The sequence below is a fragment of the Chiloscyllium plagiosum genome, unplaced genomic scaffold, assembly GCF_037043375.1.
Source record: "Chiloscyllium plagiosum isolate Xiang-an unplaced genomic scaffold, Cpla_swu_hap1 HiC_scaffold_19, whole genome shotgun sequence".
In the NCBI taxonomy this organism is placed as follows: Eukaryota; Metazoa; Chordata; class Chondrichthyes; order Orectolobiformes; family Hemiscylliidae; genus Chiloscyllium; species Chiloscyllium plagiosum.
The window spans coordinates 59035309-59049157 of record NW_028270157.1 but is presented as its reverse complement, the minus strand read 5'-3'; positions in this window follow the sequence as shown (position 1 = coordinate 59049157).

Genomic DNA, 13849 nt, shown 5'->3' with positions numbered 1-13849 from the left:
ATTATCCATATCTCCCGATACTTCATCATGTAGCAAATGATAAATATTACTGACGGAAGATACCCCCACTGGTCGTAGGACACTACATTCTCTATCGGATTTATAAAGACTATCTAATAATGTAGTCTTCTTCTGTATAAAATCTCGAATTTGGAAGTATCGAAAGAGGTCTCCATTGGGTAATCCGAATTTCTGACGCAGCTGTCCGAAAGACATCAGGACCCCATCTTTAAATAAATCCCCGAGACATGAGATACCCCTGGATCTCCAGAGTTTAAAAGTGGCATCTGTTAACCCCGGTTGGAATCCCCATGCTCCCACTATCGGTGCATAGGGGGATGTTTTATGTGAATTACCCTCATTTTGCCGCATTATATTCCAAGCCTTGACTGTATTCAGTATTATAGGGTTTTTACAGTGATCTGTAATGATTTTCCTCTTGTCTGAGAATAAAAGGTTAATAAGTGGGTATTTTACTTGAGAAGCCTCGATGTCCAACCAGATTGATTGTGGATCAGACAAGACCCAATCAGCTATGTAACTTAATAGGGAACTTAATTGATATTTCCTAAAATCTGGGAAGTCCAATCCACCCCTTGCCTGTGGAAGCTGTAGCTTCTTCAGCTTAATAAGGGGCCGCCTATGGTTCCAGATAAAGGAACTCAGCCAGCCGTATAATTTACATAAAGCTGTCCTCGGCAGCATCACTGGAAGCATTCTCATAGGATATAGGAGACGGGGCAGGATATTCATTTTGATTAATGCTATTCTACCCAACCAGGAAATTGGCAGGTCTCCCCATCGCTGGAGGTCCTGCCTTATCCTTTCCAATAAATACACAAAATTAGCCTTATACAACTGACCAAATACTGGGGTAATAAAAATGCCTAAATTTAAGAAACCCTCCAGGGACCAGCGAAAGGGAAAAAGGGAACCGTCCGCTAAGCGGGGTATCACAGCAAGGCCACCCATTGGCATAGCCTCCGATTTTGAAAAGTTAATTTTATAACCTGAGAATGCACTAAATGTATTAATAACTTGGATTAAGCGAGGTATGGACATCAAAGGGTTACTGAGGAATAGAAGAACATCATCTGCATAAAGGGTAATTTTATGTTTACCTGTACCAATCCTTGGGGCCACTATATTAGGATCAGCTCGTATAGCTTCTGCTAGTGGTTCAATTATTAGCGTGAATAACAATGGCGAGAGGGGACATCCCTGACGGCAGCCCCTACCCACACTGAAGCTATCCGAGCCTAATCCATTGGTAACCACAACTGCTTTGGGATCACTATACAATGTTGAGATCCATTTGGTAAACACCTGTCCAACACCAAACCTCTCCAATGTGTAAAACAAATATGACCATTCGACCCTATCAAATGCCTTTTCCGCGTCTAATGAAACCACTATTCCTGGTATCTTTCCCTGATGACAAGCTTGAATCATATTCAGAGCCCTTCTAACATTATTGGATGATCTACGGCCCTTAATAAACCCCGTCTGATCCTCCTTTATAAAATGTGGCAGTATCCTTTCTAATCTCAGTGCTAACGTTTTAGAGAGGATTTTAAAATCTACATTTAGCAAGGATATTGGTCTGTATGATGTACAATCTTCTGGGTCCTTTCCTTTTTTAAGGATAAGAGAGATATTTGCCTCTTTCAGCGAAGGCGGGAGACAGCCCTGACTATATGCATAGTTATACATGTCCATAAGTGGACCAACCAGTATTTCTGTAAATTCTTTATAGAATTCAGCTTGAAAGCCATCTGGGCCCGGCGTCTTACCATTTTAAAGGTGCCTAATTGCATCAACTATTTCTTGGAGTGTAAGAGGAGCATTTAGGACCGATACTTGTTCCGGAGTTAGGTCTGGAAAAGTCAAATTTTTAAAAAATGACTGCATCCTCTTCGTCCTATCTTCACAATCCTGTGATTTATATAACTCAGAATAGAATTTTCTAAAGGTCGCATTAATCTTTTTATGATCATGAGTCAAAATACCCGTACTTTCCTTGATAGACATAATAGTCTGAGGGGCCTTTTTTTTCTTTGCAAGAAATGCTAAGTATCTACCTGGTTTGTCGCCATATTCATATAACCTTTGCTTTGCAAATAATATTTCCCTCTTAGCCGTTTGAGTAAGTGTAGTATTTAGAGCTGTCCTAAGAGCTGTAATCCTTTGCAATTTAATAATAGAGGGTCTATCAGTGTATGCTGTTTCAGCCGCTTTTAAGCGGGCTTCAAGCAGACGCTGTTGTTCTCCCTTTAATTTCTTCTGGGTCGCTGAGTAGGAGATGATCAAGCCTCGCGTGTAAGCTTTGATGGTCTCCCATATCATTGACGGGTTGCTAGCTGTACCTGAATTAATTTCCAAAAAAGTTTTAAATTCTTGAGAGAAGTACTTTACAAATTTACTATCTTTCATTAAGAAGGGGTCCATACGCCAATGCCGAGGGGATGTCCCACTGTTCCTCGCCTTAGTTTCCATATATACAGCAGCGTGGTCAGAAATTGCTATATTACCTATTTTACAGGATGATATGGAATTTAAAAAAATTGAGGGGGCAAAAAACATATCAATTCTGGTATGACATTTATGTGGATTAGAGTAGAAAGAAAAATCTCTACCCTGTGGATGAAGACATCTCCATACATCTACTAATCCTAATTCTTTGTTCAGATCCATCAATTGTCTAGATCTGGGAGATACTCCTGCAGTACTCTTGGGAATCCTGTCTATTTCCGGATCCATAATACAATTAAAGTCTCCCTCTATAATTATATGACGGGCATCAAAAGCCATCAATTTTGAAAAGGCTTCCGTTATAAATTTAAAGGGGTGTGCCGGGGGGCAGTACAAATTTAAAATCCCATATTCCTCTCCATTTATGAGAGCTTTAATCAAGATATATCGTCCAGATTCGTCTTTTATCTGCTTTAGGATTTTGAAAGGGAAATTCTTCCGAACAAGAATAACAACTCCCCTGCTTTTTGAGCTAAAAGAAGAAAAAAAGGCCTGATCAAATCCGCCCTGTCGTAATTTCAAGTGTTCTTTATCTGACAGGTGTGTCTCCTGTAGGAGAGCTATATCAACTCTTTCCTTCTTAAGATTTGATAATATTTTCTTCCTTTTAAGTGGCGAATTACTCCCCTTGACATTCCAGGTGCACCACTTAACCGATTGATCAACCATAATCCTCTGGGCCAATCCGAGACCCCTCGGGAGGGGGAACCCTATCCAGAACATCCCGAGCATGGAACATGTAAAATTTACAAAAATAAACCCTCTTTAATACACCCACAACAATACAGTAAAAAACTATTTCTAAATAAAAAAAATATAAAACGTATCTAAGTGGAGACTTTCCCCCTTGTTCCCAGGGGGCATCACTTCCTCTCCAAAAATCCCTCATATCCTCTCCCAACCAATGCCCCACCCTTGACCCAGGCACTCCTCAATAAAATGAGGAAAATTCAAATATAATACAAAGCTAGAGTTAACAGTGAGCACCCCACCCCCACCCCTACCAACACCTGGGTATATTTGGTAATGTTAATACCATATATAAACATATAACTATAAAATTACCAGTTCAACAAATAATAATTAAATATGATAATACAAAATAACGAAGGGAAAAACAACCCCGCTCCTAAAGACAGAGGTAAAATCGAATAAGGTAACCACCTCCCCCCACCAACATTAACCAAATCCCCCAGCTTATATATACATACACATACATATATATATATATATATATACATACATACACACACACACACACATATACATACACCCCTCATATATACATAAAATAATAACAGAAAACAACTCCAAGGGGGGGGGGGAGAAAATCAAATCCCTCTCCCCACCCCCCATAATAATATTAAGCAATAAGGTAAGAAAAAAAAAGGGAGGGGATATAAACCAAAACCGGGGGGGGGGGGAAGGCAGACCAACATCCATTATGTCCTACAGTTTATCTAAGAGAGTCCAAGAATTCCTTAGCCTTTTCTGGTGATCCAAAGTTATATACAGATCCTTCATGGTTAAAGCGTAACATCGCTGGGTAGCGTAAGGAGTACTGTACATTTAAGTCCCTTAAACGCTTCTTCGCCTCGTCGAATGCCTTCCTCTTTCGAACCAGAGCCGGGGAAAAGTCCTGAAATAGCATGATCTTGGATCCTTTGTAGATCATGGCTTGGGGGTCTTTTCCGAAATTTCTAGAGGCTTCTAGGAGTATCTGCCTCTCCCTATAGCTCTGCAGCCGGAACAGGACCGGGCGTGGGCGCTGGATCGAGCCAGGCCCGCGTATTGCTACCCGGTAGGCCCATTCCACCCTTACCTGGCCTGATCCAGCTTGCAGATTTAAAAGTTGTGGCAGCCACTGCTCCAGGAATGCTGTAAGCTGGCCTTCCTCTTCCTGTTCGGGAAGGCCCAGCAAACGAATATTTTTTCGACGACCTCGATTATCGAGGTCGTCAATATGATTTTCCAAGGTCCGGACTCGCTGCTCGAGAGTCCGGACCTGATCCACGGCCGATTGAGCGGTTGTCTCCGAGGTCACGGCCTTTAGCTCCGCCCCTCCGACTCAGCGTTGAATTTCTTCAATTTCACGGTCGTGCTTCTGCAGCGCGGCCGAGAGCGACTCCCAACGATTCCTGGATTCGACGATAAAGGCATCGATCTTCGAGTCAAGCTTGGAAAGCATTTCTGCAAGACTTGCTACTGTAGGTAAGTCCCCCGGGGCGGCTGTGGACGCCTCTGCTGCAGCTGGAGAGTGTGGGGGAGGGGTTCCTGCTTGCTGAGAGCTGCGGGCTCCCTTCCCTTTAGTCATTTTAACTTAGGATAAAGTTGCTTAAATGTAATATTACACAACTAATTGAGTTACTAAACTATTATAAATGATTTATAAATAATTTGGTGAGCTTGGTAGGGGGTAGGTGACCCACTGTGCCCAAGTCTTGGGAGGAGCACTATAGACTCAGTCTTACTGGGTCGCCGCCATCTTGGATCCCCCCACCTTGAATCTTAATTGGTATACAGATAACAATAAGCCAGGTTTAGTATGTACATAGCATGTAAGCAGAGCTAACTTGATCTGGCCAAAGAACAAAGTAGTATTGGCAGTGTAGCCTGAACCTACACAACACAGCCAGCAGACGATCACCATTCAATGACATCTGGGACATATTTCAATCTTTCTTTAGGCTGAGAAACCTCTATCTGTGCAACAAATCTTTAAGCATCTCCTTTCTAGCAATTCTAACACTGACATCCAAGCTCTGAATCAGCTGAACCCACTAGTTGAAAACAAAAAATGGTGGAGATCACAATAAGTCAGACAGCATCCATGGAGAAAAAGCAAGTTAACTTTTGAGTCTAGATGACTGTTCTTCAGAGTCAGACCCACTGTGATCTCCAGCATTTTTTGTTTTCAGTTCAGATTCCAGCATCTGCAGTAATTTGCTCCAACATTGTGTTGAACCCATTAGTTGGTCTGCTGCCATTATGTTTAGTACAATTCTGCTTAAAGTCTTTTGGCAACAGATTCTAATTGAAGACATATGACCAGAACTTCAGTACTCCAATCTGTTGTGGTTTTTTCCTAAGTTAGATAACAACCTGTATGGCCATAGTGTTAGAATAGAGTAGCCTTTATTGTCATGTGCACTCAAATGAGTGCAGTGAAAAGTTTGTAATGTCATCTCTCAGCACCACCTTAGGTACAGATACTTTAAGTATTGTTACAGGATTGAAATAGTAAAAAAAAAAATTAGCATGGGAATACAGAGTTTAAAAAATTAAGAATGATAATAAAAAGTGACTACAAAGTACTCGAGTTGTAATCTTTTCCAACATGAGTCTGCGTTTGCCAGGCTTCAGAAAACAACTTGAGATATATAATTCTGATTACAGCATGAATTATGGGAATTACATGACAATCTGATAATTTCATTTGATATTAAATTAAATATAAATTGTTTCTATTAAAAAAGCTTTAAAGGGGGAAAAACTAGTCTTTTTGAAACTTAAAATATTTCAGTTAGCAAGCTCATTGCAAGTGAATCATTTCTGAGGACCCTGTGTTACATTCCACTGTGATTATGTAGTCCACTGTACAATATTCCATCAGTGGATTTCATGTAAATTAGATTATTGATTGACAAGTGAGTCAAATGCAAGAGGCAGACAAGTAGAGGCCAAAATCTAATCAGATGGTGAAACAGGCTTAACAGACTGAATAGTCTACTCCTGCTCCTATTCAAATGTTCTTCTGTCTGTGTATGTTCTCTTTAATGGTTCATCATCTCTATCTGTAGACTGTAGCCATGCTTTATAACATTCCACAAGCAGGGCACAAATTTTAAAGCAAAATCTATAGAAGTAGTGGAGGGGTTTAACTAATTACTTGTTGAAACGTATTTTCCTGTATTTATTATCTTCTGTACAGCTCAGCATTTTGATAGTCTATATTACAGGAATTCTTTTCAACGCAGTCCACTGATCAATAATAAATAGATTTCAAGTAGATCATCACCTTTAATTTGTGCTAGTTCACGCTATCACATATGTAGGTGAGGGATTAGTATGAGGGTATCATGATTTGGATGCCAACTTGCTTGAAGAGATCAATATTTTGTCAAACTTTGTGCCCTTCTCTAAAATGAGTGTGAAGGGGTATCTCAAGGTTATGCTTCATTCATTCAATTACTTTAACTTAGTATTATATGTGTATATGTCAATACTTGGACAACTTCCTAATGTCCTGCCTAAAATGGCATCCTTACTTCTCTAGGCATGGAAAATCATAATAATTTTTATGTAAGTACCGTAATGTTTTTACCCGCTCAGTGTGAGCTTGAATTCAAATAAAGGAATCTACACAATTACACGCTGACATCAAACTAGAACAAAATACTGGATAAACTAGAAGATGATGACAAACAAGGTGTGAGTATTGAGATATTCTCTGGAAAATTTATATACGATGTTTGATTTCAGGGCTCATGTAGCAGGCTACTTCAGTGATTGATGTGTCAGAGATATCTGGTCAATTTTGATTTGAACTGCTACTCTATTACAGTAATCCTAATTCACTACTTCAAATTTAAAACCACATAAATTTGTGATTACCAATAGTTTAATCTAATTCTGAATATTTTCCCCAGATAAGTTTGGAAGGATGAAGTCTATAATTTTATTTTGATTATTTTTTCCATAATTCAAGTGAGCACAGTACAAAATTTCATATGCTAATATTTCATGCTCTCTAAAATGCAAAAAGGCTATTTGCATCCAGACAAATTTCTTTCATACCCTCCAGAATTGCAGAAATGGAGTAAAGTTCCATGGAATAATTACCTTTGAACTTGGATGCATGCATTGGAGAGCACACAAGATACTTGTTGCATTCTCTGAGCACTTGTTCATCCCTGATTCCTCATCAAAGAAGATGGACAGCACACTGATGGTTGACATGCCATGAGTGTTGAAGGAGGCAGTGAACTAGAATATCTCACATGTACAAATGCAAATAGATGACAATCCCATCTCAACATAAAGATAAGGAAAAAGGGACCACAATTGATTTTTGGGCCACAATCGATTTCAGCAAAGAATTTATTTCCATAATTTTGCTGGCAAATAGAATACATAAGAGTATGTCCATGCACTGGTATTGTACAAAAAGGCGAGACACAGAAGTTACAGCAGAGGAAGAGCAAGTTAACAAAAACTACAGCAATGTTAGTAGAGTTGTAGAGATGTACAGTACGGAAACAGACCCTCGGTTCAATCGTCCATGCCAACTTGATATCCTAACTGAATCTAGTCCCATTTGCCAGCACCCAGCCCATATCACTCTAAACCCTTCCTATTCATATACCCATCCAGATGCCTTTTAAATGTTGTAATTGTAGCAGCCTCCACCACTTCCTGTGGCAGCTCATTGCATATACGTACCACCCTCTGCGTGAAAACGTTGCCTCTCAGGTGTCTCTTATATCTTTCCCCTCACACTGTAAACCTATGCTCTCTAGTTCTGGACTCCTCCACCCCAGGGAAGAGACTTTGTTTATTTATGCCCCTCATGATTTTATAAACCTGTATAAAGTCACCCCTCAGACTCTGATGCTCCAAGGAAAACAACCCTAGCCTATTCAACCTCTAGCTCAAATCTTCCAACCCTGGCAACATCCTTAAATCTTTTCTGAATGAACCCTTTCAAATTTCACAACATTCTTCTGATAGGAAGGAGACCAGAATTGCACACAATATTCCAAAAGTGGCCTAACCAATGTTCTGTACAGCCGCAAATGAGAACGACTAAGGATACCTCACTGAAGTCAAAGTTATAAAGGATTCAGTTCATTACTTTTAGAAGGGTTCAATCAGTCCTGAGTCCATTTTGAAAATTAGGTTAAGGTAATCAGCAAGTCAGATAAGGTTTGTTGAAGTGAAAGAAGAACTGATTTTGAGAGCATAAAGGGAGCAGCTTGATTTTCTCCTGGAGCAGTAGAGAAAATTTTGGGGGATAAAAGCATATTTTTATGTAATTGTTTATGCTAATGTTGTCATACAGACTAATCTGTCAACTGTCCAATACTGTAAGGAAAGGAAAGTAATGAAAGTAATATAACTAATTCCTTTCTCTCAAAATACTGGTAATTTTAAGGGAATAAGAATGGAGGTTGAGAAAATAAGTTGTGGTTATCAGCAAATGAATACAAACAGCAGTGAAAAATACTTAAAACACTGATTAATCCTGGATTAATATAACTCGTTAACATACAAGAATAAATTGTTCAGTAATGGCAAAAGAATAAAGAAAAAAATGCAAAATTAAAACTAACGATAATAGTAGATATTAAGTATCAAGACCAGAAAGGAAAAAATATAGTACACAATGGAAACATGTTTTGAAAGAACACAAAGCAATTAGTAAGCAAAGATAAACTACAAAGTTAAGCTATCAAGGCACATCATAAAACATAGTATTTGACAGTCATCAATAACTATAAAAGTAACCAATTAATAATTCATGCACTCAGGCAGTGGCAAAGACATGGCAACAAGTAATTAATCCAGATACTTACCAGGAAAAACTAACATGATGGACATAACATTAGAAGAAGATATCAGAAAGAATTCAAAGATAATTAAGAATGGTAGAAGACCATTGACATGAAAAGCAATCAATTATACATTCTCAAAATTAAGGAAGAGATAAGAGGCTCTGTTACTTATAAAAAGACCTTATAAAAATAGTGCCAGAAGATTGGCGGACAGCTAATTCTGGGAGAAACAACTAGTCCATGGAATTTTTGACCCATTGATTTAATGTGGATGATGGCAAAGATGTACTAGAAAAAACATTTAGGAACTGAAAGTGTAATAAATACTCAACCTGGGATTCAAAAGGGGAATTTTATAGTTAACTAACCTTACTGAATTGTTTGACAAAGTAACAGAAAAATCAGATAAGGATAAATTAGTAGATGGAATGTATCAGGGTTTTCAAAAAGGCTGTCATTAAGTTAAACTTAGAAGAATGCAATGTCCAAAATCTGATTTAAAGGTACTCACATTGGCAAATGGTGGAAAGTGAACTTTCACCAGTTCAGGTTGGTTCTGTATGTTCACCATTGACTACTTGTCACAAGAATTGAAAATGCGCAGAAGACACTAGATTGGGTATGTAGTTAATATAGAGAAGGACAAATACAGGACAAATAAACTTTCAGAGTGGACATGGTGTTGGCAAATTAACATCAAATTGGATAATATCAACAGAAAATACTGAGAGTATTCAGGTCAGGCAGCATTTGTGGAAAAAGAAACAATTCCATTTAAGATCACATCGTCATGAAATGCCATCAACCTGGAATATTCATTCTCTCCATAGTTCCTGCCTGACCTTGAGTATTTACAACATTTTCTACTGTTATTTTTAATCTAAAGCATCTGTTATATTTTGCTTTTGTACAAAGTGTATCTGTTCCCAATCATAAAAGAATGGCGACTGTTGACCACACATGCACAGGTGACCCCAAGATGTTTTCTGCTGTGAAAACCCCCATATTTCCAGTATATATGGATGATATCACGATGCATTGTGTAATGGCAATGGAACCCAGTCATTCAGAAAACAGAAAAAATAGACCCACATCTGAGCTTGCATGTACACAGCTACTAACAAATAATTATGAGATGGAGAGTGATTCAGTCTGGGAGCTGAGACCAGGAAAATGCTGGCAGCCAATTCGAGGGAACATCACTTTGTAATCACCTCTCAAACTACATCCTACTCCAGCAAGCAACAAAGCAAAGGTGGCACCTTGTTTCAATTATTTTCCTTCTATGGGAGAAAGTAACTGCCCAGAAGGAAGGGAAGCCTTCATTAGTCAAGATCCAACAGAGGGGTTGGATGCTTTATTTCCACCCCGTGTGAATAATCACAGTGTAATTGTATCAGCATGACCATCTGTGAGACAGGCAGCTACTGCTGCCATTCTGTCATTGGGCAGTAACTCAGCACTAGAATACTATTTTCAGCAAATGCATGCTCTTCTCCCTATCTAGCAATGGCACTGACTGTAAATGTGGCCTTTGTGTTAATGTTCAATTTACTGCCATATCTCTTGCAGGAATGTTCAGCCTAAAGGAGATCTGCTCTTGACTCTGACAAGATTTTAGCTTTTGCTGTTTTACCTTGTTCACCTTCACTGCTTGCCCTTGCGTATTTGATCATGTACCAATCATAACTGGTTTTTATATAACACCATCTTCTCAATAACTGCATCCAATCTTGATTTATTCCACATAGATTTGAGATGGAATTCCACCCTTCAGTATACCTAGCTCTGAAGCAGTAACTTCTGGTAAGAAAAATAATGGGATGACATGCGCTTTGGAAATAAATATTTCAGTGGGAAGTACGAACAGCAGGAATACAAACAATTCATAAATCACTTAAAGTAGAGAGCTACTTTAATATGGCCTTTAAAAATAAAGCAAACGCTATACTGTGGTTGATGCCTAGAGAGTGGGAATTGCAAAGCAGAGCAATATGTTAAACATGTTTGGAAGCTTGGTTAGACCCTGTTAGGAACACTATAACTGATAATGATCTCCAAATGATAAAGTCACTGAAGATGGCACAGAGAAGATTTCTGAGAATAATATCAGACCTGAAAGTATCATGTGAGGTTAAACCATATGGAGCTCACTCTTTCTAAATAAAAATGTTGAGTGTGACTAGTATAGCCGTTATTTATAATTCTGAAAGGGTTTAATAGATTTATTTATTGTTATTACATGTATTGAGAAAAGTGTTATAATCTGTCTGTATAGTACAGAAAACATCATACAAAATGCAACAGGGTAGGTAGCAGAGCAAAGTGCAGAATACAGTGTTACAGCCTCAGAAAAGGTGCAGAGAGACAAATTAAATGTTGACAGGTCCATTTGAAAGTCTGATAACAGCAGAGAAAAAGTTCTTAAATCTGTACGTGTGTTTAAACTTTTGTATCTTCAGTCTGATGGCAGAGGGTGGAAGAGAATATAACTGGGATGAGAGGGATCTTTGATTATGTTGGTTGTTTTTCCAAGGCAGCAGGAAGTATAGATGGAGTCAATGGATGGAAGATTAGTTTGCATGATGGACTATGCTAAGTTCACGATTCTTGGAAAGAGCAGTTGGCATACCACACTGTGATGCATCCTGAAAGAATACTTTGTGGTGTATCTGTAATAATTGGTTAGAGTCCTTGTGGACATGCCAAATTTCCATGGATGGACCAGGACAGATTGTTGGTGATCATCACTCCCAGGCACTTGACATTTTCAACCACCTCCACCTCAGCACCATTGACGCGGACGGGGTCATGCCCTCCACTCCACTTCTTGAAGTCAATGATCAGCTCCTTTGTTTTGCTGACATTGTGTAAGAGATTGTTGTCTTTACACTATGCCTCAAAGTACTCAATTTCTTTCCTGTATTCTGTCTCATCATTGTTTGACATCTAAAGTACAGTGTTGGTATTGTCAGCAAACTTGTAAGTGGAGTTGGGGTGGAATTTGGCCACACAGTCATGAGTGTATAAGGCATAGTGTAGGGGGCTCAATACATAGTCTTGTGGGGCACCAGTGTTGAGGATTATGGTGGAGGTGGTGTCACCTATTCTTACTGATTGTGGTCTATGCGTCAGGAGGTCAGGGATCCAGTTACAGAGGGAGAGCCAAGACCTAGGTCACGGAGGTTAGAGATGAATTTGTTTTGAATTATAATGTTGAAGGTGGAACTGTAGTCAATAGGTAGAAGCCCTGGTATAGGTATCCTTGTTATCCAGATGTTCCAGGGATGAGTGTAGGGCCAGGGAGATGGGTCTGCTGTGTAGCTGTTGTTCTGGTAGGTGTATTGCAAAGGATCAAGGTAATTTGCTAAGCTGGAGTTGAGGCTCTTGAAGCACTTCATAATGATGGAGGTCAGAGTCACCATTTGGTGGTCATTGAGGCAAGCTGCACCAGGATGATGGTGGTCTTCTTGAAGCAAGTCGAGACTTTAGATTGTAATAAGGAGAGGTTCTTTGGGTTTTTTTTGGGGACTCTTGCTTTTTGATATTTAAATATAAATGATCTAGATCATGGATTGCAAAGGATAGTTTCAGTGGATGACGCAAATTATAAACTTAGAAGAGGACAATGAAGAGTTGAAGTTGAGTGTTCAGGAACTGCGATCACTTCTGTAGTCAAGTAGTGGGAGTTTGTCTTTGTAAGTGGACTTAAATGAAAGTCTCTTTTCCTTACTAGTTCTGCCAGTCCAACACTTGAAGTAGGATGTATCTGGACACTGACTGTGAGTCCTCTATCAGATAGTTCAGCTGAGAGAGAGCTGAAGCCTGGAATTTTCTTCCCAGGTTCTCCTGAGATCTCTACACAAAATGTCTGTTCTTAGCCAGACCTTTATGCTGTTCAAAGTCAAAAATGGCATCCATACATCTCCACTGAGTCACTGCTTTAAAAAAGTGTCAAAGATGTCCATCAAGTAATCCCTTTGAAGTATTGTCCTGACACATTGCCGTTGTCACAGATGTTGTGATCTTGCACACCTTTAGAGGTTTCAATTGTGTGGTCTATTTTTTGCAATAAATACACCAAAAGAGATCTGATAATGAGCTTTTTACAAAATCTATAATGCTGCAACTACCCCGTTCATGACAACTGGGTGGAGCTTGTTACCTGGAGTCCCAATGCCTTAATAATCAGGCAGAGCAGCAGCAAAGGGGGCAAAGACAAAAAAGCAAGTCCTGTAACCTACATCAAACTACTTTGAGGATCACCCAGTCTCCTGTGACCCAAGATCTGTGGACTGAGAATGCCCTGTTTAGTCACATGAAGACCTGAGGTCAAACTTTCTCAACACTTTTCTTACCTTTTCCTAACAATTTAATGCACTTGTCATTCAGCACACATTAAACTGAAAAGAAAATCTCCAAACACAATGAAATCTCCCTCAGGTTGCCATTCAGAAATTTTTAAAAAACTGACATCTATTCAGTAACCACAGCACAGACAGATAACCCTTTCATTGCCTCATCAAACTGCCATGCAAAGTACGTACACATCTCCAGCCGAAATTAGCAGTTCCTTCAATGTTTCAAAGTTTCGGTCATCCCGGACACAGAGAGAACATTTTCTTTTGTACTTTAAAGCAGATGGCCTGTCAATCAAAGAATTACAGGAGTAGCTAAATTTTGTTTTGGTTCACTTCTTGGGATTGTGTTTTTTTCCCGATATGGTTCACAATTTCTCTGAAGTCCCATGAATAAAATATACC